Source organism: Erpetoichthys calabaricus, chromosome 2 (genome assembly GCF_900747795.2).
Source record: "Erpetoichthys calabaricus chromosome 2, fErpCal1.3, whole genome shotgun sequence".
Lineage (NCBI taxonomy): Eukaryota > Metazoa > Chordata > Cladistia > Polypteriformes > Polypteridae > Erpetoichthys > Erpetoichthys calabaricus.
Window position 1 is genome coordinate 120,575,034 of NC_041395.2, and position 6,000 is coordinate 120,581,033.

Genomic DNA, 6,000 nt, shown 5'->3' on the forward strand with positions numbered 1-6,000 from the left:
TTTCTTCCAAAGACATATGCTTAGGCTGAATGGTGTCTCTAAATGAATGTGTGGCAATGATGGCTCTATGATTGTCTCACGTTGCTGCTAGTACAGACTCCATCTCCTTGCTAGACAGAGGGATTTCAGAGAATTTGGCAGGTAGACTTATTCAAGTGCTTTTATTTATTATAACCTGTCAACATCTTCAAAGGAGCTTGGTCTTCAAATAAGGAGCTGCTTGAAGGAGACTTGGGTGTTTCTAAACATACTCAGCTTTGATTTCAGGAAGACAATGGGGGCTTAGTATCACAGAACTTAATATATAGTGGATTTTAAACTCTGTAATTTTCTAATTTATTCCTTTTTATTATTGTTAAATGGAGAATTAATATACCTTATTACAAGCAATATGACAAAAATGTGCAAGAAAAGCTTAATGTCAATCTAGATTGTCAATCTTAACAAGAAAAACAGCATATCCTGCCCATTTCTGTTTCATTGTATTACATTGCCCAATTTGATTTTATCACAGCACAGACATTTACTTTGTTTCACTTAGGTGGGCATCAGAACTGGCATAGGAAAACCTTAGAAAGAAAAGCCGCATTAGTTTGTGTAATCAGTGACTGGGTTGGAGTGTGAAAGAACTAGACAGGCAAACAATTGGGTAACTGTGGTGGACTTAGATAAATTGTATAATGCCTTTTATCATCTACTCATTGTTATGGAGACATATTTAATTTATGGAGAGCCTTCTACTATCCATCTAACTATTTATTAAAAAAAACTTTTCTTAGCTTTTTTATATAGTGCCTTTTAAATGTATCTGTTTATTGTAATCTATATAGCTGATTTTATTAGAGATTTATTTTATTTAAAGCTCCCTTAAAATCTGTCCAGAGTTTACATATAGATAGATAGATAGATAGATAGATAGATAGATAGATAGATAGATAGATAGATAGATAGATAGATAGATAGATAGATTCATTTATATCTATCTATCTAAGTATATAAAGATATGAAACGTTTTACAATAAAATGAAACAGAGTTAGCTTGTATTGTTTACAAGAGGAAAACTGTGAGCTGATAAAATGCAAAAGCACAGGGCGCCACCCAGTCTAACAGGTCAGTCTTTGGAGTGTCAGAACAAGCTGTAGTAATCAAATTAAAGCTATGCATATACGAGGAGACCATGCAAATTCCACACAAACAACAACAAGGGCAGTATTCAGCCTGTGCTAGCTGAAAATGGTGAACTACTGTACATCACTATTCCCACCTCAGTAACTCAATCGTCATATTTGATGGAGTATTACATAAGGAATTTTGGGCTGGATTCATGTATTTGGTAATGGAGCAGATGAACAGAGCTCAAAATGTCACTTTCTAATGCAAAGTGTTCACGTTTAAATTCAAATAAAATAAGTAAAATTGTTAGTTGATGTGCATAATACTGCCATTCAAACTGAAGTTCTTTGCTTCAGGACGCTTTTTAGCAGTGGTTTGACCTCAAACCATTAGACTAAACATACAGTGCAGTGTGGCCTATCGTTTTAAGCTTTGGACTGCAAATCACAAACTTGTTGGTTGAACCTGTCTCTGCCACTGTGTGACCCAAAATGAATCATTTTGTTTGTGTTTTTCCGTTGTAAAAAATATTAATTATATACTGTAATTTGGCTTTCCTTAAAACAATTTGTCAAAATAGTGATAAATAGTTGTAGCATTATGATATTTTTACAAGCAGACAAAAGAAAAAATCCAGAGCTCTGAGTGGCAGGGAACTTGTGTTGTGATTCCTTTTAAAATTAAAATTCATGTAAGTGAGGGGAAGCCCCAAAGTGGCACAGTGACACAAACACAGTAAGTGTGATGCCACTCTGCTACTCCTTAGTCAGCCGGGTTTCACCTGTTTATTTGCTTTTAGCCCTCTTCTTAAGAAGCTAAAAAAACAGTATCGGGCATTTTGATGTCCTCATGCAGGGAAAGATCTTTGACTTTGTGTCTGTGATCCTCAGCTCAGCTGCTTGCCAGTTCTCACTATCAATCTGAAGGGTTGCTTTCTGTGTTTGATGCCATCTCTGTGTGTTTGAGCAATCCTGCTTGGCATCAGTTGTCAGAAATGCTTCTAACATTAAAAAGCAAACAAACGGACTCTCTTTTATATAGTGCCTTCTATCCCATACATATCACAAAGCTTCAGTAGAAAAGCTGTGGAAAAGAGGTTCTTTTCATTTTTGGGCTTCTATTCCTTGAAACACTCGCTTATATTATATAAATACATCCTTGTAGCACTTTATTATGTCCACCTGCTCACAAAAACAGATAGATATTCCTGTTGATCGTGTCTGCTATTTTCATTGAGTTTTCACCACACGATTAGCTGTTTACAGGATCTGGCTGTCATTCAAACAAACATTAGAATGGGAGAGACGTGGGAGCAAAACAACTTTGACTGCAATGTGATTGCTTACGCCAGACATGTTGGTTTCAGTATCACAGAAACAGCTGCCCTCGTGGGTTTTTCATTACAGTTTCTAGATTTTATAGAGAATTGTGTGATGTTCAAAAAACATCCAGCAAGTGGCAGCTCTGTAGGTAAAAACACCTGTTCTGCTATGTAGCATATCTATAAAGCACCAGGCTGAAAACGGACATTGGCAGGACACCATCTACTGCACAAATCCCAGACTCCAACTTCAGGTAAGGGCCATTAGGCCCCAAATGTACAGTAAAACAAATTTAAAGGTATTTTATCCGACTGTTAAATTTCTTTCTGTGCCCCTTCTTGATATTCAGTCATGGTGCCCCTACTGGCCTTACTATATAATCAGTTAAAAGGCATGACTGCCTTTCAGGGATGGGTGTTTGTTATACTGGATCATTTCTTTCTTTAATCTTTAAGGCCCTGTCTATATTGGTTAAATGAATGTGTTCTGAGCAACCTAGGCGTTTAAGTTTCTTTTTGTAATTGACTTCAATATGACTTTACATTTGCATTCGTTTGCCTCTGGTAAACACCAACGTGCAGCCCAGATTGTAGTTTTGTGTGTTTTCCTGTGGGGGCAGTTATCAGGTAGTCCAGAGTGTTTTTAACCTGTAGGGTTCAAGGTTCATCCTTCACTAGATTCACAAAATATTGATCAGTTGGCTTTATTAGACCTGACCTCCAAGTGTTTAAAATTTTCCTGATACATCGATGTAGGCAGGGAAAACATCACCGTCGATACGGGGTTCACCCTCTGACTGTACAGCATGTGTGTAATCTATGAAGAAATGCGAAAAAGAAAAGCTGGTACAACACCACATTGTACGCTAGTCAACTAATATGCGAGTCAGTGTTAGCCCTGAAAAGCGGTTACTTGTCACCTTGAAGAAAGCAAATATACAAACAGTATTCATGTACGCACTTACCCACCGGCCTTAATACATGGGACATATCCAGTCTCCCAGAACGTTAAATGAACGACATGTAAACACAATAAAGACGTTTTCTTCGCGCTCATCAGGTTTTTGGCAGAAATTGACAGCAAATTATAGCTGCATGCAATGTTTTTTTTAATGCCATATTAACGTGCATCTGACCGAACGCAAGTGGTGGAAGTCCATGTGGACGTTTTGATTCACTGCAATGGGCAGTAAAATACTTGGCGTTCAATCCGCGCACACCTGATGCTACAGACAGCAGAAAAACACTCACTTTAAACATCCATGTAGACAGAGACTGAACAGTCTAGAGGCTAACTGTATATGTTACATAAACAAGCAACTCACAGACCATAATTGTATTTAATTTGCAAATGGTAGAGACTGAATAAAAGAGTATTAAAAACAGAAATTGCATTTCCTTTGTTAATTCCATTTATAGTTTATTTATTTATTTAGCAAAACCTTTCACCCAAAGTATAAAGTCATACTACAAAAGTTTTATAATTTCTACACCTGCAGGTCAAGTGAGCTGCTCAGGGTTTGTGCATTACAGCCACTCAACATGTACTTTATGTATGTATCAAGATACATATTCTTTCGATAAAGCTATTAAGAACACACTCTTACTTTTACCAGGTCACTGATGTTATAAATTATACCTGAGCTGGTATAAACATTGTCTTCTCATCCAATGCACTGCTAATGCTCTGTTGCTAACTTACATATCTGTCAACTCCAATGACCCAGACACTAGGCTGTATCTCAATGATAATGTTGATCTTGCTCTCATGAAGCTTCAGTAGAAGAGTTGTGGGAAAGAGGCTCTTTTCATTTTTTGGCTCCTATTCCTTGAAACTCTCTGCAAAGTCTATTTGCGACACTTCCTCAAAAGTAACATTTCAAAGTAAGTCAGAGAGTTCCCCTGCTTTCTAGAACTGATCTGCACTCATCATGTATGCTGTGGAATGAATTCCACCATACCTCACAATGCTAGATCATCTTGAAGCTCAGATCTTTCAGCCTCCTTCAAGCATCTATTTGGCTAGCAAAGTGAGACGAAATCACTGGCTAGAGTCAGGAAGTGCTGCACTTCTGGCACTCCACCTAGGTAGACAGACATTCTTAAGCAAGCAGCTTCATTAGGAGGAGTTTATGCATTTGAAGAAGTGGAGGACTAGTATTCTTTTTGTGTATTCTTAGAGAATTATCAGAAGACATTAAAATGGAGAGGTGCATTACACCTTTAGAGTGCTTATGATTCTGTATCATCTTCTCTGAGGAACTGTGACTTCACTCAGAAAGAAACTAGTGAGAGCTAGCAAAGCACAAAATGACAGCTGCTAAAATAACAAAGCTACAGAGAAGCATCTTCAACTGCCACTAGAGGGAAGCACTGGTCAAACTAGGTGGAATGGCAGACAATCTAGCATCAGTTGGGTCATTACTGGGATGGGTCTCAGACAGAACAATGTAATAGATATATTTTGGCAGATACAATTTACAAGGATTCACAATCACTTTCCTTTCACAATCACTTTCCTTTCAGTTTAAATTTGGCATTTCAGCTTGTGTACTGAGGTCCTGATGTACTTTTTTGGCCCCTTTAATAAAACTCGTAGAGCATCCTATTTGCTGGGCTGTTGCTTCAAGATGACTGGCTAACGCTGGCAGCTCAGTTTTTCTGTAGAGAGGGTATGTGTGCCAGTGACAGAGAGTTAAAGAGCAGATTAAAATGAAGCAACCATATAGCAGGCCGACCCACTACAGGAGCTGAGCCCCTAAAGCGTATTTCAGACTGGCTGTAGTCTGCTTTCACATAACCTTGCCAACCCTGTCTGTATGGTCATCTCATTTCAAGTGCATTTACAGTCAATGAAAGAAAGACAGGCTACTTGAGAAAATTAAAGTACTAACAAAAACCTTGGCTTGATTGACCTTTATTTTGGAAATATAAGATTAAAGTGGGCCCAGTCCTCCTGTATTGGAATATCCACATCACTTAAGTTGGTAGGGCGGCATGATGGTGCAATGGTAGTGCTGCTGCCTCGCAGTAAGGAGACCTGGGTTAACTTCATGGGTCCTCCCTGTGTAGAGTTTGCATGTTCTCCCTGTGTCTGCATGGGTTTCCTCCCACAGTCCAAAGACATGCAGGTTAGGTGGATTGGTGATCCTAAATTGTCCCTAGTGTGTGCTTAGTGTGTGGGTGTGTGTGTGCCCTGTGGTGGGCTGGCGCCCTACACCGGGATTTGTTCCTGCCTTGTGCCCTATGTTGGCTGGGATTGGCTCCAGCAGACCCCAGTGACCCTGTGTTAGGATATAGCGGGTTGGAAAATGACTGACTGACTGACTTAAGTCAGTAGCTCTCAGTCAGAAAGTTAAAAAAAGTTTGAAGAATAATGACAAAAGACATGCTTTTGTAACTTATCTTGAAATTAAATTCATCTGACTGAAATAGAGTAACTGGAATTATGTGCAGCTGCTTGAAACATATGGTCAATCCTTCATTTTTTAATCTTAGGAATTGTGTATAATAGACATTTTCAATCCAGACATATGAATTATAAGCATTTTATTTTATAGGTTGT